Source organism: Ammospiza nelsoni, chromosome 3 (genome assembly GCF_027579445.1).
Source record: "Ammospiza nelsoni isolate bAmmNel1 chromosome 3, bAmmNel1.pri, whole genome shotgun sequence".
NCBI lineage: Eukaryota > Metazoa > Chordata > Aves > Passeriformes > Passerellidae > Ammospiza > Ammospiza nelsoni.
Window position 1 is genome coordinate 52,886,535 of NC_080635.1, and position 23,938 is coordinate 52,910,472.

The 23,938-nt window shown below is 41.2% G+C and overlaps 1 protein-coding gene across 9 annotated transcripts in view; it reads right to left on the minus strand.

The window, feature by feature from the left end:
- The window catches only part of HIVEP2 (HIVEP zinc finger 2), a 136,160-nt gene that overhangs the window by 25,360 nt on the left and 86,862 nt on the right, over positions 1-23,938 (minus strand). For 6 of the 9 annotated variants that reach the window (XM_059467972.1, XM_059467968.1, XM_059467974.1 and 3 more), the window contains one exon: positions 106-150. The exons of 2 other annotated variants lie outside the window; for them this stretch is intronic. The gene's annotated coding sequence lies outside the window, so the exon portion shown is untranslated. Of the gene's footprint in view, positions 1-105; positions 151-4,489; positions 4,627-23,938 lie in introns of all 9 variants that reach the window. One more of the 9 variants, XM_059467973.1, reaches the window with a different exon arrangement.

Genomic DNA, 23,938 nt, shown 5'->3' on the forward strand with positions numbered 1-23,938 from the left:
CTACAGTGGACAAAATGAATTTGCCTTAAAGAAACAACAGCAAAGTGCAGGAAAACACACAGGTAATAGGCACTTCAGATTTTTATTTCAGTATAAAGTAATTACCTGCATCTTCTAAACATCTAATAGGCATGACTATCTTCAAATTCCCTGTGGGGAAAAAAATACAATTATAAGAAATTTTTTATATTAGGTATAGATGATGATGAAAATCTTCTATTCTTTACAGTAGAGGTCTGAAAAGTTCATTTACCCATCCACTAGAAAATTTTATGTTGTGTCTTAGAGGTCTAAGTAAGTACATTTGAAGACTCTAAGCATGAATAGTAGTAAAGGACTTAGGTTTCTAATGTGTAGATGAATAACAGCAAGTCTAAACTAATAAAGTCTCACCTTCCTGAATCAGTGAAAAGAGAGCTGCCAATGTACCTCTTCATTCCTATGCCTTTGTTAAGCCTGGATTATCCCTGAATCCCCTTGGCAAATCCCCTTTCAATGCCTCTCTCCAGCTAATACTTTTAGACTACAGGCCTCTCATTAAATGTTTCAGGGACCAGCACAAACTCCTGGTCAGGGTGTCACCACTGAGGGACAAGAAAATGTAGTGAAACAGGAGTAGGTGTCCAAATTAACACCTGTGTGATAGTACTACAGAATGTATGGCTGCTTTCTCAGAGAAGAAATTCACAGAAGAAAATTACAGAATACATGGTTAAAAGGCCTCTGTGACTGCCATTATTTGCCACTTCTCTGACTGCCACCACACTGCAGGCTACTCTGTATTGTTGAAAAGACCAGCTCAGAGAAGAGGGAGCATGAGCATCATCTCATTGCCTTAAGACCGTTGCTCCCACAAAACGATGACTCTCAGTTTTTGACAAATCTTTCTTCAAAAAGATTTCTGCTTTTGTTTCAATAAAAAGGATATATGTTCAATTGTGACAACAAAAGCAACAATGACAGTGTTTATTGGTTTTATTCATGCCAAAAGTCAGAGCATCGCTAAAAAACAGATCTTTAGAAACAGCTGGAACATTAGCTTCAGAGTAGGGGATACAGACTATTGTAATGATCCTCAATTAGCAACTATCACAAAGAAGCTGGAGTACTCATGTTTATTTTTCATTGAATGACACCAAAAATTATCAAAAACTAACAACTATAAAGAAAAAAAGTCAGTAAAAAATTGAAAAATATTTTTTAGTTCTTTGTAATTATTATCACTTTCCAAGAACAAATGGACATTAGCAAAGCCTAATAACTTGACACAAATAGAATCAGTACCATGCCACCTGTTATGAATTAATCATTAGTAGTACAAATAATATATCAGTAGTTAGGCCAGCCATAACTGATGGAATGTTGGTGTAGTCAACTATTTTTTTAACTATAGAGAAATCCCCTGTAGTACAAAATAACAGCAAGTTATGAAATGCAAACCAGAATGTTTTAGACCATAATGTAATTTAGCTTTGATGTGCTAATGGCTTCTTTAAATAAGTCTGTTGTCTTATTCTCTAAATTAAAAAAGAAAAATACAATGCAAGTTTTTTATTTCCTTATCCACTTCCTCAAAGAAAAAGTGTCAGTCCAAATGGAAAAAGAAATCCTTGTGCACGAGTTACATTGTACCAGAAGCGGTTACTGCAGAGCAGCTCGGCAGGGGCTCATGAGGAAATGGCAGGGAAGTGGCCCAGCAGTTCCAGCAGCTGAGCTACGCTGAATCCCAGGCGGCTAATGATGCCAATATATAAGCACAGATGTAAAGGAAAATATGTGGCTTGAGAAAGCAGAAACAGGGACAGGAGTGAATGGTCCTCGCTGAGAGAGCAAAAGAGTATTTTCCATCTTCAAAGAAAAATATTCATTATTAGGCAATTTTGCAAATGATGAAGGAGAAATTTCTAGAAGATGGCAGTATTCTTTCTTTCCATATTCCTTTTACTGAGAGCACCTTTAAAGAAGAAATCTGCCAGTCACAGCAATGGCTTTATTTCAGCAAAAGATGATGCTAATATACATCCAAAAGTTTTCTGCTCTGCACTGAGAACACTGTTGCAGAGTGAAAGCCCTTCTTCAGTCCTGCAACTTCAGAACATTCTATACAATTTTTCAGCCTCCACTATGAAACAGGTAGAGACTAATTACAGGGATTATTGATGGCTTAAGTATGGCAAGAGCCACTCTCCTGGGAAAAATAAATCCCTTTCCAGAATGAACATAGTAATTTCTGGTTTGGTTTGAGCTGCCATCCCTCCTGTGTCAAAGATGGCTTTAATATTACTTCTCTTGTTCCTTTTCTCCTCCCTAATGGGAGACTGACCTAACTGGAGAAATGTAAGACACTGCAAAGCTAGTTGGCATTGTGTCTGTTTTATCCAGTCAAAACTCTGTCTCATCTGGCTGCATTCAAAGGCTAGCTTAAACCAACAAAATACTTCAATTTTTCCAAGTGATCAATGTTTCTCCTTTAGAAAAAATTGTAAATACACTTTTAAATATTGCTTTTCATCAAATACATACTACTCGATAGGCAGAAACCCATTATATTTCAAGTACTGCCTATTCAAGGAACTAAGGATGATAAAAGGGCACAATTTTTTTAATACCTTTGGCACGGCTCAGCTCTGCTGGAATGAGTGAGAGCAGCCCACCTACCCGGATCAGAAGCTGTATGGGAGTTGCACGGAGCACATTGTTTGACAGGAACTGCAAAGTCCTTCCTGGCTGGTGGCCAAGCCAGGTTTCCTGGCAGGAATGGGGCCCGAGAGCCAGCTCCCCTAGTCACATTAGCTGTGCTATCTGCCTGCTTCAAAACAGGACATTTCACTCCTATGAAAACTTTGAACATGAGAAGATTACTTGGAAACCAGGAGCTGTATTTATGTCAGATGCACCTACTAAATCAAGACTTTGAAAACTTTCTAGAAAGGAACATTATCCTTTTGCTCCTTTTTTAACGAGAGTGCCTTTGTGAGCTGTATGCAGGGGATGTATATCTGATTGACTGCAGAGCTCCAAGATTATTCCTTCTTTTCTTTTTTTTTTCTCTTTTTTTTTCAGACCATTAAAATGGTTACACTCAACAGCTTTAAAATAAAATTTGGCAAAATATTACTTTTACTGCTTCTCAATTTGTAGATCATATTACAGTTCTTGCAAGTGAACAAATTGGAAGCTTATGTCTTCCAGGCTAAATCCTGAGTACACCATACAGAATAAATATTGACTCTAGCATAAGGACTAAGGGTCAGATCTAGCCTTGTTTTAAATCTTTTCTGTCCAGTTCTGCCAGCACAAAGCTGGCCTAAAACCACAGTAACTGGCCCCTGAAGAATTTGTATTCTATAGGGCAAGTGTTAGCTCAGACAAGCTGCAGTGGCTCCTATGAAATCCTCACACTCATGCACAGACTTCTGCCAAGACCCTTATTAGGCAAGTCTAGTTTATGTCTGGGATAAGCACAGCAGCCTTACTAGAGAGGCCACCTCTGAACTCCTCCCCACCTGCAACTGAGAAGAAAATTGCCTTGGCTTTCAGGAAGAAAGGCAGCATACTTTCAGCTTGCTGTCCTACATGTTTCCATCTGTCTTACTAATGAGATTCCCCAAAGAACTGCTTGGTGTTGATATCCCAGTGAAAAATGTAAAAAGACTGAGATCACTAGTAAAACATGGATTTAAAGTTTCTCCTGCATAGGCAAAGTCATAGATGGGCTAAGTCTGAAGAAGACCTCTCAACCAGCACCCAGTGTGCACCTCTGAACTGAAGGATTAACTGGTATGAAGTTAAGATAAGCATTTGTTCCTCCTTCTTTCCAAGTTTATATATTCATTCATGGGCTGAGGATGTTATGTAGCAATATAACAAAAAGAATGCAGTCCTTGGGGGGTACAGTTATGGCATTTTACATAAATGAAAAAAAAGATGACTAACTGACACTTGGCAAGGTCTGAATTACTGGTAATGGGAGCATGCTTGTGCTTTTGCTCCAGTTTGGCAGGAATTGTAAGACATCATTTTGCATATGCGAATCAAAAAAGGCAGCTCTTTAAAAAGAGGTTAGATGTATTTATTTTAGTCTACCACTTTCTATGTTATAACTGCTGTTGTTAGCTCTTCAGATTTGAAGATACTACTCTAATTTGTTAATTTAATTTCACCCCAGATGTTCTAACTGCCCTCTGGATTTCAGTGCTTTACTGAATGTATTGTCACTCTCCAAAATCAGCCAGAGAACCACAGTTTTGGAAAAACTAAAATATTTAAATTAATACTTATGGGTTTGGTTGGATTTTCAGGGTTTTTTGGGTGGGTTTTTTTTGAGTAGTTTTTTGGTGGCTTTTTTTTTTTAATTTGGGCAGCTGAACTAATTATTATAATATACTTTTAAAAATGTCATTTAAAAGTACCAATCCACTACAAACCCAAACACTGCTCAGCAAATGCACCCAGTACACAATGATCTAACAAACTGTACTGAGTTTACCTGAGGTCAAGTTCCAGGGCAGGATCTGTTCTCCATTGCTACACTGTGCTCACACGGATTCCTCAAGAAGCCAGGAACTGAGGGGTCTCACTGAGAGGATCCACTTACAGATACATCAAGGGCAGACTGCAGCCTCACTGTGACCAAAACAACAACTTCAGGCTTTTGGGCACATTTGTGTCCCTGGTAGTTGCTGGTTTCAAGGGACAGATTCTGTGCATGTAAAACTAGAAGTGGTGTAAAACCTGGCATTTTGATTTGTGCAATTATTATTTCAGTGCTTGAGCTGTATTTGGATTATACTTTGAAAACTGTTCTAGAATCTTAGCCATTGAGAATTGGCATCTAACACATTTTAGACAATTGTAGTAGAATTGAATATTTAATTAGTTTTATGTTTTTACCAAATTCACCTCGATCATAATTATTTCATATTATTCAAAATATTACCTGAGACCATTATGAGAGTATGCTGAAGAACGTACTTTAAAAGCACAACCAAGATGACAATCAACACCTACTAAGAAAACAATCAAGTAATCAAATCTGTTGTACCCTAACACGTGATAACCTGAACTGTAGGATCTTAGACCTGTTAGACATTTCATATAAATGTCTGTATGTACTTGCTGTGATGAAGACCTAAACTCTGAATGTGACCCTACTGAGTAGGAGGTCAGGCACAGACTAAGATAAAAATCAGTTTTGAAACAAGAGCCACTCATTACAAGATTTGACTCAGAGAGACTGAAAGGACACAAATTATTCCAACAAGAAGGAGAGCCAAATTCTGCTCTACATTAACTTGGTACGAATCCGAAGCAATGAGCTGCAAATCCAAGGACATCATTCCAGATTTATTCCTCATAAAAACAAACAGAATCAGACCACTTAGGTTTAGGCTTTTACATCCGACATACAAAATACCTGAAGTTATTTGCCAGAAGGTGAAAATAAACTAATCCAATACCTCTAAGATGTCTAAGAGAGAATTGTAACATATATTGCAAGAAATGCTCAATTACACAGTAGTAAGAAAACATGGGTGATTTTCACTAAAAGATGTTGGTTTGTATTATAAATGCTTTAAGTACAGCTGCAGCAAAATACTCAGTTTTTGCTATGTTAGATATCTCAAATATAATTTTAAACTGCTACTCTCTGTAGAAAACAGCACCAACCAAAAACCTTAACTTCAAATTGGATGTATTTTAGGAAGCCATATAGGAAGTCTAGAGTAGAAATGCTTTAACACTGACCTTTTAACTATAATGACCAGGATTTCTCACTTAAAAGTATATCACTATTTCCTTTTTCAGCATCATACACATTACTATCAGATGGAAAAAATGTATAAAAAAAGCTTTAATGTTGCCAAAGACCAGTTGAACAGTTATTTCCACAGGATGAGTATAAAAGGAAAAAAAAAGAGAGAAAAAACTATGCAGGAGCCAAATTAATCTTAAATGCTTCCTTTATAGGTAGGAATTTGAAAACAAATCTCAATTCTTCTCCTTGAACTGAACAAAACCCTGCTATCAAAGAGATGCCAAAACAGCCAACAAGTCAAAGAATCTTGTAAACCAATTAGCAGTTAATTGATCCCTCTGATCCCACTGCTTTTAATGGATCAGGTAAATATTTTGTTTCTGGTTGCCTCATCTTGCTGTGAACCTCAAGAGTCTGACAGAGCATGTCAGATAACACAAAATCTACCTGTTCTGTCTGACTGCCTTCTGACATGGACATCCTGAATCTGTCTCTACACAAAAGCAAAGGATTGGGATTATTCAGATATGAAACTAAACAAGAGAACTATATAAATTGCTAATCATTTCACACTGGTACTTATTTCCTTGGAGGAGCAAGTTAAAAAATGAAAACAGTTTAATAAAATACCAATCATTTCCCATGTGGACCTTAAAATGTAATGGCAGAGCAACAGTAGATCTGACAGGCAGTACTTCCAGGATTATTAAAATTTCAGAAGGTAACGAAAATGCCACCATTGTTTTGCCCTGCCCATCACCCCACCCCCACTCCCCCCTTTCTTTTGAACTGTAGTACGCAGTGATTTACAAGAGTGAGAACAGCTCCCATGCAGAGAACAGTTAGAAACCAATGCCCACCAAGGTCCTCTTTAAACACCATTTTGATGGCTGAAACAAGGTTTATGTGATGCCTAATCCCATTGGTGCTATCTGCAGAACAATGAGTGTCTCTCAAGAGTGAATTAAGTAGTAAGCAACAGTATTTACTAAATACACATTAACAATGTACAGGGGTATCCAATACAGTGCTGAGATACAAATGAGCTCTTAAATTCTTGGACTATTCTCTGTCAGCAGAAACTCAACTTTATCTCGCTTTCTTCTGAGCCACAGCAGTCAAACATAAGGACACTGTGCCAAACCATAGAAGTGTCAAATAGTTTCTAATCTAAGAATTACTTTTCACCATGTAGAAAAGAAATGGAGCTTTGGCCCTGCCCAAAAAGGGCTAAAAACCTCTGCAAAGCAAAAGCTCGGACACTAAACAGTGATGCTATGTGATGCCACTGGGATTGCAATGGAAGTCTTGCATTTGGAAGAACTGGTGAAAATTACTGAGATTAAAGAATTTTTATTCTCAATTCAACACAAAGGAACGTGTTAATCAGAAAGGGAAATTTCACACCCAATGAAGGACAGATTAAGTCCTGACTATGAATTTAGCAGCACTTCATAAGGATAAAGTGTATGCAAAAAGCCAGATTCCCATGCAGATGTGGTTTGTAGCAATTTATAGACTTATAAAACATCATCTACAGTAGGAAGGGTAAGAGTTCAAACCATTAAAGTTGTCAGATATAAGAATTTTCCCAACTGAAAGACAGGCAAAGGCTGAAATGCCTCATCATTTTCACACAAGGACTGCAAAAGGGCAGCCACTGGGGAAAATGCAGCTGCACTGGTAAACCTCTGTTAAGATATCATACAGCTTTCCCCCAGGTTTTCCCAGGGGGAAAAAAAAAATCAAAATTTGAGTAAATATTGCAACATTTTTTGGTACAAAGTAATTATTCTTCTCATGCCAAAAGGAAATACTAGGCAAATATCAGGCCTTAGCCTAGCATTTGCACCTCAGAAGGAAAATATAACTGAATTTTCTGGGAAGTGAGGTTTTTTAAGTTAAAAAGTTACACAATCCTAATTATGCAACCGCAGCAGATTTTGTGAACAGTCATGCCTCCTTTCACACCATGTCAAAAGAAACCACTTTCATTTCACATGAAAATATCAGTGTCTTTCAAACACCTTTTTGAATGAGCAAATGCACTGCCTCAGACTGAAACTCTCGCCCTGGCAAGAATTACATATGAAGACATTTATAGTACCTGAGCTTGCATTTGTTTTTCACTCACACCAATTATTATACAAGCTTATTTTAAAACCTGTCTTTGTTTACTAAGCTCTGTGGTCATCACATGTCAAAACAAAAAGAGGCACATGCCAAACATCAACATTATGTTCTTACTAATTTTTTTCCACTTTTGCCCCCAAAGTAGAATGGGTCTTCATAGCAGTTTTATTTCAATCCATCCTGAATACTTTTTAAGAGTTCACCTGAGATCAGCTATTAAGCCTCAAATCCTAAATATTGCATAGATGTCACAACAGCCACTACTCAGCAGCCAAAATGTTTTATTTTGACAAATGACTCAATACAGGCATTTTGGTGCAGCAAATCCAGTCACTGAGCATTGCCTAAAGATTCTGATCACTAGAGAGGTAATGTAGGATACATTAATTAGACTGCATATTTAAGAATGCTGCTTTCTTTATAACTCTCAGGACGGCCAGCAGAGGAAAAGAATAATAAAAAAACTCTTTAAAATTATTTGGATCATATTTTACAGTACTTTGTTCTTTTTTACTGTATGAAGCATTGAAAGTCAGTATGTATAACATTCAATTTCATCAGAACACCTCTTAAAAATTCAGCAAAATATGTGTATGCTTTTTGCTGCATTTTGTAGTTATACATGAAATTTCACTCTTTGCATTTAAGTTTCTTTTTGCAAAACCCAAATCAACTGTGTTTATTAACATTACCATCACTCACAAGCAAACACTTCTAAAGAGATGAATGTCTACCAAAATGCCTGAAACTGCATTTAAAACCTCTGTTATTATAGAGCTGTTGCTACTTAAGGCACAGACCAAGCTGACAACTAAGTCAAGATTTCAACAAGAATAACATAATAAAACCCAAAACATTTTTGAGGAAAGACACTGGTCAGATTTCATGATGGCTTTTTACCAGACAAGGATAGTACGGAGGGCATCACCACAGCACCTTAAAGTTTTATCTACGCGTCCCACATACCACTAACTTTTGTAACTACTCCAAGGAAACCTGCAATATGAAACTATTGAACACCAAATTACTCCTGTCCATGAGAAGCTGAAGTAAGGGCAGCAAAGAATCCTAATTTCAGCCACCAGGCAAGAGCTCAACAGGCTCTAAGAGGACATTCTCTCTTGAAGATCCATCAAAAGGGAAAGCAACTGTAGCTCAGCTTTAAAAAACTCCAGACAACTTCATACTGGGTTCTCCTTCTCCTGCATCCTGCCTGGCTCATTCCATCAAGTTTAGCTTTTATTTCCATTGTCAGAAGTGGAAGAGAAATCACCTAACAGTCTGGCCCAAAAGTAACTTAGGTGCTTGTGATACACCAATGACACTTGCACACAACAAACAAAAGAAAGCATCACCAACACGCAACCCAATATTTTGAGTTGGAAGAGACCTTTAAAGATCAAGTTCAACTCCCAAACATCCCCATGTCTAGCCCTCAACATTCCCTTTATAAACAGGGAAATTATCACATAGAGTACCTGTACAGGCATGCACATTTGCAAAGCTAGACTTGAACTAATTATTACTGAATGCTCCTTAGCATAGCTCCTAACAATCTGAAATGTTGCACTGCCAGCCAAAAACATATAGGGCTATTTTCCTTTAGACCACATTGCAATGTTTTATCACTCAGACCACCTAAGATAAATAATCCACTTAATCGACTTGCTCATTCAATTGAACTCTTCCCCCTCCTTTTCCCTTCCTCCCCCACCGTCAGGGTTTGAGGACAGCCTGTTCGCCTGGAGATGGTGAATCACTACAAGCCAGCAGGCCCACTCGGTTCCTCAAAAGTCACAAAAGGTGTAAAAATAGCTCGTACTAATGAAGCAAGTACAGCGTCAGCAGCCAGATGAGCGTGGGTGATCTGATAAGGGTCTGCTGTTGCAAAGGGCAAATTATTAAGAGAATGCTTCTGCCTCTCTCTCTTTTTATTAAGCTTTGTTCTTCCTTTGCTGAAACCAGCCCTCTGCAACGCCTGATAAATGACATCTGACAAGGCTGGCTGTAATTGCCAGTTTCATACCAGTGCAGGAAGTGGTGCCTCTCTACGAGCCGAAGGTACAGTAGAGATGTCACTAAAAAAAAAACCCCAACAAATAAAGAGAGGCACAAATAAAGCCTAAAAATAGCCAAGACTACCCACTGAGTATGACTGTGTGGGTATATTTAGTCTGTCTAACACCAACTTTCCTTGTTAAAAACACAATTTTACCTTTATGCAAAACAGCTTCCTGTTTCTAACTTGAGAAACTTGAGAACACAAGGGGGGTAAAAGTCAGATTTTAAAATCATCCCCTTTTCATTGACATCATAACAAGAGTAAAGGTGAGAAGACCAGGCAAATCTTCCATGTGGCTTTTGCATCCTGACATGCCATAACAAATAATCGGAAGCTTTCCATTAAGACATCCCAATAGACAACCCATCGACCTATGGGAACAGATTCAGAGGCAAAACCAGAGCTGCACCAGCAAACTGGGGAGCAGCAGGAGGTGAAGGCAGGGGCAGGTCCCACGCCCTGGAGCGTGGCTGTGCCCAGCCAGCAGCAGTGGGACACGGTGGCTCTCTCACAGCCTGGTCCTGCATGCCACACCTGCCCTGGGCTGGTGCACAGCCCCTCCCTGGCACCAAGGACCTGCCAGGAAGGGAGACATCAGGTGCTGCCATTTCAGGTGCAGCCAAAGGGTCGCCCCTTGGCCGAGAACAGGAGGCTTGGCCTACTGCCACTGCCGGCCAGCCTTGCTTGGGCTGCCACAGGAACCATCCACTGCTCCTCCTGACAGCAGCCCCGAGCCTCCCGTGGGTTTGACTGCAACAGGACAAGCACAGCTACACTCAGCTGAGATGTTCAGACGTGTTCAGCCAAGTCTCCTGCCAGGGAAACTCCGTGCTCCTGCAGGCCATGCGCTTCGCTCCCCGCTTCCCTAAAGGAAGGCAGGGACGGTCCCCCCAGTCCCCCTCAGAACATCTGCAACTATTTAAAGCCTGTGACTGGAATACCACTACTGAAGCAACACTCATGCCAAATTCCTAGTGCTGACTAGTGCTCTGCATGAGCTGTGCAAAGAAATGGTCTCTCCCACAATTTTGCTTTTTCTACTTGATATCATGAGTCGTTTGGCTGACGCACACAAGAGGGGTTTGTTTCATTATTATGCAGCCTTCCTGTGTGCCTCCAAATACCGCCCATCACTTCTACTAGGCTAAACAAAAACACACACGTTTTTACCAGACTTTTTCTCTCATTTACAACAGGAAAAAAAAAGCCCACTGTAACATACTGCCAACTTCACATGCAAGATCCAATCCAAATGATTATTCTGAAATTAGAATTTTTATTTTCCTCTGATTTAAACATTAAACAAAATGTAATTGAAGCTAATAAGATTAAATTTTTAACATTAACTACAGTGGGAAATTGAGACTGTGTTCTTTTCTTGATATGCTGTGATTAATTCCCACTGATGCAAGAGCACTCTTTGTGCAGCATCATAGTTTTGTCTTTTAATTCTTTGCCTTAGCAGTAAATTTAATAATCACTGATTTTTTTCACTAGAATAGATAAACATGATGATGTAAGACAAATCAGTTCATGATACTATTCTTCAGACAATTTAATTTTCATCTGAAATGAAGAATAGATGTTATTATATTAGAGGAAATACGGATGTAAAAATAATTTTTAGTAGGCTTAAATACTGAAGACCATATTCTGGATGTATATTTCCATAAATTAATAGGAAACAGGACCACATATTCTCAATCACTTTGTATAAAGTACACAACCTTCAGTGTAGCTCCCCACTCAGATTTGGAACAGAAATTCTGTCTAAGCAACAGTAATATAGTACCTGTCTTTTTAAGATTGCACCTATTTAAAGAAACATACAAAGGAGAAGATTAAACTAGAAAAACTACAGAAAAGTGTATTAAGAAAACATAACATTTACTATTATATTGCATTTTCTAAAATTCTGTAGAATAGACTGAAATTCCAAAATCAGGGAAAGAAATCTTTTTTGATAAGTTCCTGCCATAGGCTTTCTCCTTTGGACAGTGTTTAAACTATGGGTGCTGGAACCTTCTTGTCCCAAATGCAGAATCATGGAATCATTCAGATTAGAAAAGACTGTTAATATTATTAAGCCCAACCATTAACTTAACACTATTAAGTCCACCATTAAATCATGTCTCTAAGTGCCACATCCACAAGACTTTAAATACTTCCAGGAATGTCGACGCCTCCACCACTGCCCTGTTAAAGCAGCCTGATCCAGTGCTATGAAGAAAGTTTTCCTAATACCCAAACCAAATCAAACCTCCCCTGGTGCAACTTAAGGCCATTTTACCTTGCCCTAAAGTAAGTCCCCAACTCACACCTTCAGAAACAGATGGCACAGGTGGGGTGGGAGACTGGATATAGTGGTGTCCTGCACTTCAGATGGGACAGTAGTTCCACAATGACATTTCCCACAAAATGAAAGCCTACAGGAGGTTAAAGCACACCATGGGCAAATGGAGGCAGTGGGCACCAGCACAGGACAGCAGGGGAGGCTGCAACAGGAGCTACGGGAGGCAGTAAGGAAATACAGCATTAAGTAGAGTCTGCACTATCTCACATCATCCTACATCCTGCTGCAGGTTGCTTTTCCTGCCACAGCCTTCTCCCTCCCGCCCCTGCACGGTGTCATTTTCCCCAGTGTGCACTCCCCTCCCACTCACCAACACATAAGGCACACCATGATTTATGTCACCTCTCAAATCTGGCCCAGCATCTCGGAGGTGCAAGCATAGATGCAGTCTACAAAGGCTTAGGATTAATTTGCTTTATTGCCAATTGCAGCAGGCAAGTGGCTCGGCTCATAATGCAATTTTGTCCTCAGGAGACCTGCAGGAGGTGGGAGCAGGTTGCCACGAGCCTGGTGCCTTCTGTGCACTGACATATGTCCTTGTTGCTGGGCAAAAGGGCACATCCAATTAGGTGTCTTTTATTATTAACGTTCTGCTGTTTCATCTCTTGATCATGTATCCTCCTCTTGGCCCCTCTGCACCCCAGCTTGTGTAACGCACCAACATCTGCAGACACACTGCTCTACCTGGGAAAGCTCAAGTGGAAATCTGGTGGTGGAGACCAGCTATCTTCCTCTTGTAGACCCAAGCAATATCACACTAACTAGGATCCTCAAGCTAAAAGGATGAGAAATATGAGGTATCTGCCTTGCTGGGAGTAATAATTACAATGTATTATTAACAAAACTCAAGTTTCATCATTAACTCGACTCAGGTTTCAAGAGCTGATCTCACCCTAATGATCCTCCAAATTACATCCAGTCTTTCCTTCTGAGTGGATCTAGTACCAGCAAGGAAGTCTGCTGGTAACTGTTACACTGAAAAGAAAGCAGGGGTAAAAATGAGCTATAAATACCACAATCAAACAGGTGCAAAGAATTACAGACATTTTAAGTTGCCTGAACTCAGGGCCATCTCACCACTTGGATCTGATCCTGCCAAAAAGATAGAGACTGTAACTTCAAAGCAGCTGAGAGGAAAGGGCTCACTGTCAGTGTGTGCTGCATACGGCACAGCTGACCTGACCATCCTTCTGCAAAGGATTGACTCCACTCCCCTCAAAGATGTCAGTTAAGTCAGAGCTCCTCTCTTGCATCTCAAAGCATGAGAAAGGCCACCTACGTGTTTGCTATAATGAAGTAGCCAACTGTCTCAACTCCTGCCACAAAAAAACCTTGTTTGATTTTGTTCCTCGCCCAAGCTCATCAGAGGAACAAAGACCTTCAAAAGCGTTTTCTCAACCCCTAAGTGAGAGATGAAAATGCAACTTTAATTGTGGATTGGTGAGGTCTCCTTGAGTAAAATAAACCAAATTGCTCAGATGCAACTGCGTAACAGGGAGCCTAATTGCTTGGCTAGCATCAACAAAGGGCTGCTGGTTCATTAGAGCAGCTGGAGGAGCTGCTCTTTGCATCTTCACAAGCTGGGAGTATTTGATTGCAAAATCGCTACGGCTGTTTGATCCAAAACTCAGCCTCTGAGTTCTGATCAGGAAAACTTAACAGCAAAAAGCCATCACTCTGATATTTTTCTTCACAACTTTCTTCAGGGTGACAATTTATTTTTCTCCTTGATCTGTTCAAGGATGTCAAATCTAATCATAAGATAGGATATGAACTTTTATATTCTGTATATGCTGCTTAGAGAAAGAACAGAACTTATGTGAACCAAATTGCAGTTTCACATGACAGCTGGAAGATGCTGGCACTTAAGCTGCTATCCTGAGGTCTAACTGCAACAGGACCTTGCCAGAAAGAGCAAAGGGCAGAGTAAGGCCAGGAAAAAGGCCAGTGGAGGTCAAAGGCACTCACATTTTCTGCTTACTGGTCAAAGCAGATTTGGACAGCAGGCAATCGGGCAGACGGCAAAGGAAGCTTACTTCCATCTTATCCAACAGGGAAATAATTTGCTAAATCACACTAAAGGGGAAGCAGTTAGTGGCAGCTAGTGCCATCAAAATGTTCGGAGCATTCTCTGCCTGGGGCAGTTCTACACCCCTTTTGGGAGACCACACTGCTCTGCTTAAATTTGCCTGTCTACCACTCACCATGAAGCTTAGATAAACCACAGCCTTGCTTTATGCTTTTTCCATCACAACCATCTTTAGACTTAAAACCTGCTTGATGAAAAACACAAATGTAATCTCAGGCAGATAACTGCCTCAGCAAGTCTTTTAAGAGCGCCTTATTTTCTCCAACTCAAACTCCACATGTGAATAGGTCCACATACAGGCTCAGACACATCTGCATAAAGAGGTCCATTTGCCTGAGTGCTTACTAATGAATGCTTGGCAGTCAGAGAGACACCAGAAGTGCATCCAATTGTTTTCATTTTTTAAAGAAAAGGTGGTTTACATCTCTAGGAACAAAGCATCGATGAACTTGCTTATAAAATGCACCATCCATGGCTTCAAATCTTTGGGTGTGCATTTTTCCCCCCCTTTTATGCAGTCTGAATCAGCTTGTGGGAAAGTTATTAGAAATATTCCACCAATGAATTGAGAAGTGGATCAAACCAGGACAACACAAACCTTCAATAAAGCAGAAGACTCCACATGGGGTGCTCTCAGGAAAATCGCTCAAATGCAGAACTACCCATTGTGCTGAGGGCTTAGGTAGGTCAGCTCTGCTTTGCATGCTCTGCTTTTCACTCAAGTTGCTCATCAGGAGTGGAAACTAAAATCTTCTTTTCTGACACGTTATGAATTAAATAGATACATCTGGTTTCCAGGATCTCTTACCTGCTGCTAGCAATTTCACATAGAAATAATAAAAAAGAGTCCTCATAGAGTAAATTATTTCTAGAGGTATCTTTTTAATCACAGACTGCTGTAAGATATTTCTTCTCCAGCAGCAGTGAGTCCAGGAAGCACAGAGCATCTGCCAGCATTTAAAGAAGAGCACATCTAAAACCATAGCTCCAAGTTGTCAAAATACTGCTTGTTGCAGGAATTTCCTCTATGCTAACACTCTGCTAGAGCAGTTCAGGTAATAACAGCAATAACAAACAAAGAAAAAGTTATAGGCCTGCTAATATAAATGGGGCAGCATTGCTCACAGATATTTTTAAGTCCCAGTGGTATTGATCCACCCATAAGCAGGTCTGGATTTATAGAAAAGGAAAGAGTAAGCGGATGACTACCCCACAGGAAGTTTCTATTTTAAAAAGTGTCTGCCTTGACTGAAAATCAAGATAACACCTCTGAAATTCCCACCTGTCAAATGCATTCTGTTTCCTCCTTGGTTTTCTTTTTCTTTCTACAGTGAACTGAACTACTCTAAAATTTTCTTTCTGTGATTTTCAGCTAAAGTAGATATGGAAGGAACTGCGGACAAGCACTGAGGGCATTAAGCCTACAAGACTTAGCCTTTGTCTCCCTTGAGAAATGGATACAATGCCAGCTTGAGTGGACTCTGAATCCAGGTTTTAATTAGACAGAAGGTGAAATCAGAGAACCTACCTCTTGCTCAAATATTATTCTTTCCTTAGTATCCCAGTGCTCTCCAGAAAAAATGCTCTTCTGACCTGTTGGTCGCCTGTTGGTCACCACTTGTGCAGGCACAGAATCCAAACTCTGTCCGCAGTGTGTCCTCACCATCTGCATATTGTCTACCTCTCCATCGAGAGCCTCCAATAAAAACTTCCTATAATAGAATTGTCCTGACTCACAGGTAGGGGGGGAGGGAAGCTGACCTCGCTGCAGCATCAAGAGTCTCTGACGCATTTTGGGAGGCTGTGGTTTCAGGTCTGAAAGAATTCAGCCTTGTTTTCAATGAGGTTTCATACAATTAACTTCCAAAATATCACCCTATAGCTCCATGTTCATTTGAAACTTGATATTGTTTAGTGGTTCAAGTGAGCACTATTCAGGGCTTTAGGCGTGCGCTTGGCGAATTAGCAGTACTCACCAGCAGAAGAGAGTTTCTCAGAAACGCAGCCACCCAGGCTCCCGACTGGCTCCACCTCTTGTCCGCCCACTCCCAGTTTCAGACATTTCACATTCCAAAACTGGAAGTGTCTATGCAACGTAAGGTCAGATTATTGCACAACATGCTCTTTTCCTTCTAAGAGCCACTGCATCTTCAAAAGTACATCTACTCTAACAGCAAGAGAGCTGTTTACAGCGAATTTCTATCTGAGTGGGAGTATTTTCTCCATGAATCTTATAACAAGGACATGACGTGTAAGACTCTTCCCTACATTCTGTAAAATTGTTACTGAGATGGCATTTATTCAATACTTCCACATCAGCATGCCTTCCCCTTTAAGCTGCCTTTTGAGAAATTGAGAATTCATTTTTACACTTCCTTAAAGTATTTCTGTGCTGGATAATTTTAGGACACACTAAACAGAACAATTTCTGCCTATCTTATATTTAGAACCAAGGCCTTTGCAATGCAACCATGAAATACAACTGATTGTCACAAATGTAGGTTTTGCCAATTGTTTTTTTCCTGCCAAACTGTGAAGTAATTGCTGTGATCATTCCTTCAGTTAGTCTTCCAATTCTAACAGGTGAATGAAAACTCCAGTTTCAATTATACTTGAAGAAAACCTTCCTTTTTAGTATAGGGGACTACAAGTGAGGTGGGGTTTATTGTTTTTCCCAAAGAACAACACACAGGTAGAAATTATGGTGATATATTGTATTCTTTGAAACTGTGTTCAGCTTTCAGTACAATTAAGTCTTTGCTGTTAGCACAGAAGGCCTATTTGGTGTTTCCTTGAACGCCAGCAACTTATGTTGGTATCACCTAAAGGCAACTGTTGACATATTTAAATAAAGAATTAATAACCAGTCCTTATGTGTCCCTTCTTCTTTCTATTCAGATCGGTCACCTTTGTCTTCAGCATCACTGGGGAAGCTAAGCAGTGGGGAAGCAGAAGGGTTTGGGGCTGGGAGGGTTCCCACCATCACCTGGTAAGAATGGGGATGCTGGCAGGATAAATGACTAAGGCAGCACTCAAAAACCCTTCCTGATTTCACAGTCAAACAAGATCTCCATAAGCTGTCGGTCCTATCCTCCCAGAAGGAAGAAGGTTCATATCCAACAGTCAGCATTCAGAAATCTAATTCAAGTTACCCAGCAAAATTATGAGAGTCTAAACAAACCAGTGACAGAGTAAGGAACTTGAGAGAATCCTATGAAAGGGGCAGAAAAAGGGACAGAGAAGGATGCTTTAGATGTGTGCTGGCACCATGCTTTCCTGCAGGTAAAGATAGCCCAGGATTTCACTCCAAGTCATTCATTTGGAAAATATGATTGAGAGTCAACTGCCCTTCATCCAGTGGAAGAGATACTTAAAATGGAGCTAATGGCTTCAAGTTACTTAGCTCCTGTTCAGTCTGTGAGCAAGTAAAAGGCTAGACTGTAATATTGAACCACAACTCCCTTGCCTTTGTGAGAAGCCCAGGGGAGGCTGCCTAAAGGAAAGTCAGGCATCAGCCATGCTGCTTCCTGTGTGCACCAGGTGAAAAAATCTGCACCTGCCTTCAGGCTCATGTAGATAGCGAGCTTCCTCTGGTGCAGTGGCTGTCACACACAGCACTTTCTGGTACAGCCCATTTCCTCCTGGGGGACATTTCCCTCGGGGACAACATGGGCTAGTGCTCTGTGCGTGCCACCAGTCACGATCACAAAACTGCCAGCCAGTCGCCATGCAATATAACCAAAGTTCTAGTGCTGTGACTAGAACTTGCTCCATGTGCCAATGAGAACAGAATGAAGAATGGATGAGAGACAGCAAGACAAAGATTCACAGAAATCTGGGGACACTGTACCATAAGAGAACCCAGCACCTACCAAAAATATTGGTACTATTCAAACCGTTAGTTTAAAAAGTAAAAGTGGTATTCATTCTTTTATAGCATTCATCCATAAGAGGTCACTGTGTGATACAATGAACACCTTGGTGTCAGCAGCATTCTTCTCCCTTCCCATATGCTCAGCACCAGGCGTCCAGTCACCTCCAGTAATGTCTCAGCTATTACCCAGCTGACCACAGTAGGGGCTACCAGGGAAGGAATTAAAACAAGACAAGTGGAAGACTTCATGTTGATTGTGTGATCTTAGTCAATTTTACAATCACTTAAACATATTTTTTATTTCCCATTAATCTCAAATGGAGTCCAAGAGTTTAACAACCCCCACAGACATGTTAAATAACCAGTATAATATACAGAAAATTTTGGGAAACTGAGTTTAAACAGAAAGACATAGGCTCACAAATGAACAAGGCTCCTCTGGTTTCCCAGGGTTTGGGGCCTCTATTTTAGAATTTGTTTCACTTTGACATTGTTTTTTCAGTAGTAAGTAGACTCTTTCACCCAAGTGATGACAACCCAGTGTGGGACACAAAGACTGTCAAGGTGATCTGCCCACACAAACTTCTTAAGCATAAAATTTTTGTACTGCCATTCATAATGAAATGAGAAACATAACAGGCAACTTAACAGCAACTGAAACCATTTTAGCCCAGATCAGCTAAACAAAGGTCTTCTTCATGGAGTAAAGTGACTTAAAGGGAAGTATTTAATTCAGAGATTTCCATGGGAAAACAAAAAAATAAAAATAGCAATATGGAAATTTTCCAGTGGAAAACTTGTTCTTGTGGAAATTCCGCTTTCAATTGACAAATTGTTTTTATGGGAAATTCCTCAGCAGCTGTAGGCACAGCCCTCATGCTGAGAAGTTTAAAAGCAGCTCATTTTTGACCCAGCACCCTCAGATTTCCCACATCAGATAAACTGCAAAAGCAAAGCCCTCATTTTTCCCTTTCTCCCGAGCACACCCTGCAGCACACAAGCAGTCTCACTGCGGGCATGAGAATATACTGACTGCAGTGGCAGCAGGCACATGGTTACTGATGGAGTGTTTGCAGGACTAACCTTTTAATGTCCCAAATCAAGACTAACTAAAGGCTCTTATAGGAGCTGTCTTCATATTCTGATAACTCTGATACTGGTAAAGCTGTCACTGACTCCAGCAACAGGTTTACCTGCACTAGGGATTGCAGGCTTGGGAGAATCTAAAATGAAGCTTCTCACAGTGGACTGCATCAAGGAGAGAGAACTTGGTGCTGACTTTTATGTGCTTATGTGAATGGTCACAAATCATGGATACAAGTCTGTCATTATTAACTGTCTTACACTGGCTTAAACCTGTCAATAAGAACTATTCACCCTACAGCTAACATTACAGAGAGCAAGACAAACATTTTTAGCAAGCTTGCTAAGGGTCTTCTAAATTTGCAGTGGAGCATTGAGTAAGTGTCACCTTTACAGAATGATATTAGGAAAGCATAAACCATTCATTATAACACATCTTCTATCCACCACTTTAGCATGAATCATCATACCGTGTAAACAAGCTGGAAATCATATTTATGGTAGGACTCAAAGTATCTCAGAAAGTCAGAGGAAGAAAAAAGCAATTACAGGAGGCAAGCATGTACAAAACCTCACAGTCCAGAAAGGTACTAGAAAGGTACTGAGCACCTCAATCATTCACCTGAACATTTGCAGTGATTTACATGTTTCTGTACCAGATCTGGACATTTCACACTAATGCATTTTTCACACAAAATAAAATTTAGAACCCCTTGAGTAAAAAAGTTAACTCTACTGGCTGTACGGGACCGGTCTTCGTAATTTATTCTCAAGAATGAAACTGTCTCTTTCCCAATCACCTTCTGCCCCATACAGCCTATTCAAGCACAGAGAGGATCCAGCATACCCCAAACTGAGTTGGGCTGGAGGAGCTCAAGCACAGTTGAGTTTTGGCAGGAGCAGGAACCCCAAGGTGCCATTGGAGGAGGATTTTGGCAGCTGGTTGCCTGCCAGAGGCTGCGGGCTACAAGGTGAAGGAGTGGACAAAGGCCACTGCTCAGCTGCTATAGTGACCTTCAGCTATGCTGATCTGCAACAGGAATGCACCCTCTGGCCATGCTCGTGTTTCCACATGCTTTCTTGGCTATCTGCAGCGCCACATACACACGCCTGACACCGAGCTGGCACGCACAGCCCATGTCTGTACTGCACGCAGGCCGGCAAGTTCCCCTCCAGCTGCACTGCTGCTCCTCACCCACGCAGCTCAGCACCCAGATGTGCCCACCAAGGCCTGCTGGTGAGCTGCAGGCATGGTCAGCATGCAAGGCCTGCTGCATGGCTATGACAACCAGACACCCTGAGGTCGAATGGCAAGTAACGTGAATTTCAAAGATGGGTAAAAAAAATCCTGTCTCTCCACCTGAAGGAATTAGTCTTTTCTGATGTCACAGTAATAAAATTGTAATGAAAGCCTTATTAATGCAAGCTTTGTTACTGAAGCGACAAGAAGGGCATTTATTTTCAGAGCCAGACACTCGAAGGAATACCCCACATGGTAGATAGTGTAAGTATCCTGCATTTCCAGTATGTAACAGAGCTACTTCTACTACACTGAAGCACATGTGATAAGCGAAGAGGGCCCAGGTCTTTCTCCATATTCTCTGCATACCTGTTACTATCACACAGCTGCTCTCAAGTCTACAGTTTCCTGTGCAGTACAAACTGCATACCACTTCCCCTACGGAAAAAAAAGGGCCTTGCTTGTTCTTAATTGACGATGGAAATACTGTCATATTTTCCACTAGCCAAGCTCGAAACCATTACTGAACAAACCTTCATTAATTTTTCCACAACATTTTGCAGAAATGTCAGGAAACAGCTGCACCAGAATGATTAACTGTCCTTATCACTAAGGCTTCATTGGCCAACTTCAAATTATATAGGTTTTCTTCTTTCAAAATCTACTTTTAGTGGTATTTTTTGCTATTCTTCAGTTGACTGTTTCAGTACAACACTTTCTCTTCAAAAGTATCTGATTGCACAGGTTCAGTGGCAGACAGACATTTTACGACCAGTGGAAGAATTTGTACAGTTTGGAGCGGCATACTTCTAGGAAAAGATTGCTTCCTGCAGATTGCTCAGCTGTGTCTTTCTTGGATCAAATTCAATGAAATTCACAACTTGCAGTCAGATTGTATTTGCCAGTCAGGCTGAATTCATTACACTGACATAAACTTCTCTTCCTGCATTTTCTTATTCCTTTCTTTTCCCGTCCTCCCCTTTTCCTTGCCCCTTCTCTCTCCCCACACTCTCTTTCTCACCTCTTCTTTGAGCTATCCCATGTGTCAAAACTTATCATACAATGCCCTGTACATTTTCTGGCAAAAACAAGTGGAACAGTACACATCACCATCCCAAACATGCAAACTCTGAGATGCTAGAAGGCTTAGTATCAAATGAAAGTGCAGCCATCTGGAGGTAACTGCTAGTGTGGATCTGAGCTTCCCAACTGTCTGAAACTTTGCAGTCTCAGAACTTTTTAGCAAAGTGTCAGTGAGCAAGAGACTCCACTCACATGGATTTGCACGGGGCATTGGACTTTTCAAAACTCTAAAATTCTTCAAATTTTGTTTAGAACACAGCCAGGTTCATGGGATTACTTTTAAAGACTGACACTGTAGTATAGAATCCTGCTTGTATTTTGAAATTATTTAGGGTTACTATAGCATGGTGTGTAACAATAATTCTGCGTATATGTCACTGGCAGATTTAAAACTGCAGTTGCTCACTCCATGTCTTAATTAAAGCTGCAAGCCTCGAATATATAACCTTAAGACATTTTTAGACAGAGGGAAATATAAATGCAAAAAGGTATATACACATCTTGGAAGCTAAATAAAATTAATGCCATCAAGTGGGGGGGTTTAGTGATTCAAGTGTTCATGCTGTTATGACCCCCTATCCCCGAGCAAAAAGTAGGGTACTTGCAGGATTATAAAGAAATGAAATATATCGAGGTTTATCTAGGTCTTATAAAGAATCCATTTGCATGTCTTGCTTTTTAAAAGTATCTCTCCCACAGCAGTGTGCATTGCAGCACACCATCCCCACACAGCTCTGCTCAGGCAGACCCAGCTGGGTCAACTCGTGAGCTCCTGCATTGCCTTCAGCAGGTATATGGACACCTGGGAGCCCCTGGGCCAGGATGCCTGCCTAACACAGAATGCTGGCCTTGCTATTTAATTGGTGCAGTGATGGCTACGAAAAAAAAAAAAAAACAAACAAAACAAAACAAAACAAAAAACAAACAAAAAAAAACACAACAAAAAAACCCCCACCAACAACAACAAAAAAAAAAACCAACAACAAAAAAAAACCAACCAAAAAAACCCCCAGCTATGTTTTTAAATTACTCTACCAAGATATCTGCTTAGATGGCAGAAATTGCAGTACACTATATTCTGCTTAAAATACGCATGAATATATATGGGTTCTATTTACGAGATACGAAATACTGCCAAAAGTACGCAGGTTCTTTAAGGATTCAGTTTCATAATGTGCAACGCCAAATTTCTCCTTCACAATATCCTTATCTGTCTGTGCTCTAGCTGGAAAGCAGCAGCTCTCGGTGCCAGAGCATTTCAGGGACCGTGTCCTTCCATCCCATGGGCGGGATGTCAGCGCACTGCCGGCTGCGGCTGCACCGGCCACATGTTGTTGGGCGGGGGGGAATGAAGTTGTTCGATTTCATTAAGCAAGCGCTGATTTTTATGGCTCTGGGGGTTGGTTCCGGTTTTTCGGGGGTGGGGACGCTGTGCAATGAAGGGAAGCCGAACGCGGCCCCGCCGGCGGCAGCAGGGTGATGAGCGGGGTGCCGCAGCTGCCCGAGGCCCGGGGCTGGCAGCGGCAGCTGCGCCGGGCGCGGCCTCTCCTCCCTCAGCCCGGCCGCCCCCGCCCGCCGGGCCGCTGCCTCGGCAGCGCGGCCTTCCGTGCCCCGCAGCTGCGAGCCTGCAGAGCGCCGTGCCCGTTCCCGCCTCCTCTGGGCCTGCCCGGGTCTCATCCCCCCAGCCCGGCACAGGCTGTCAGGGAACTGCCGCATGGATTTGCTGTCCAGCCGCGCTGCTCGGCCGCCTCCGGGACGGGAAAGGAGAAACGTGTTTTGCCCCTCTGTGGATACTAGCGGGACCAGAAGCAGGTGCTCCCACTTATCCGAGTTTGCACATCTCGAGCTCAAACCTACAGGAAGATTCAGCCTCGGTCTATTCATGCTGTCAGCAATGAGCAGCAGGATCTAGGGGCAATGTCACAACAAAGAGACCTTGAACTTGCTTCACCCTTTGCATAGTCATTTATATTTGGGCAAAGTGGATAACAGCTCCTTTAGCACCAGCGTAGTGGTATTTTATGCTCGCTCGGCATTCACTTTACCCAGGTATAAATAGCAAAAGGTTTCAGGCAGTAGAGAATCAGGACCAGTATCTTCAAAGGATTCCTAGCCAAAATAAAGCAGCTAGTCCTCCACACCACAGCTTGCAATCTTGCTCAGCTGCAGGAAACATTCCCTGAAGGATGCCTGAGACTGTTTGGCAGCCTTGCATGCTCTGGTCCCTGGAGCAAATGTGCCTTTCCTACCACCCCGTGCCTAG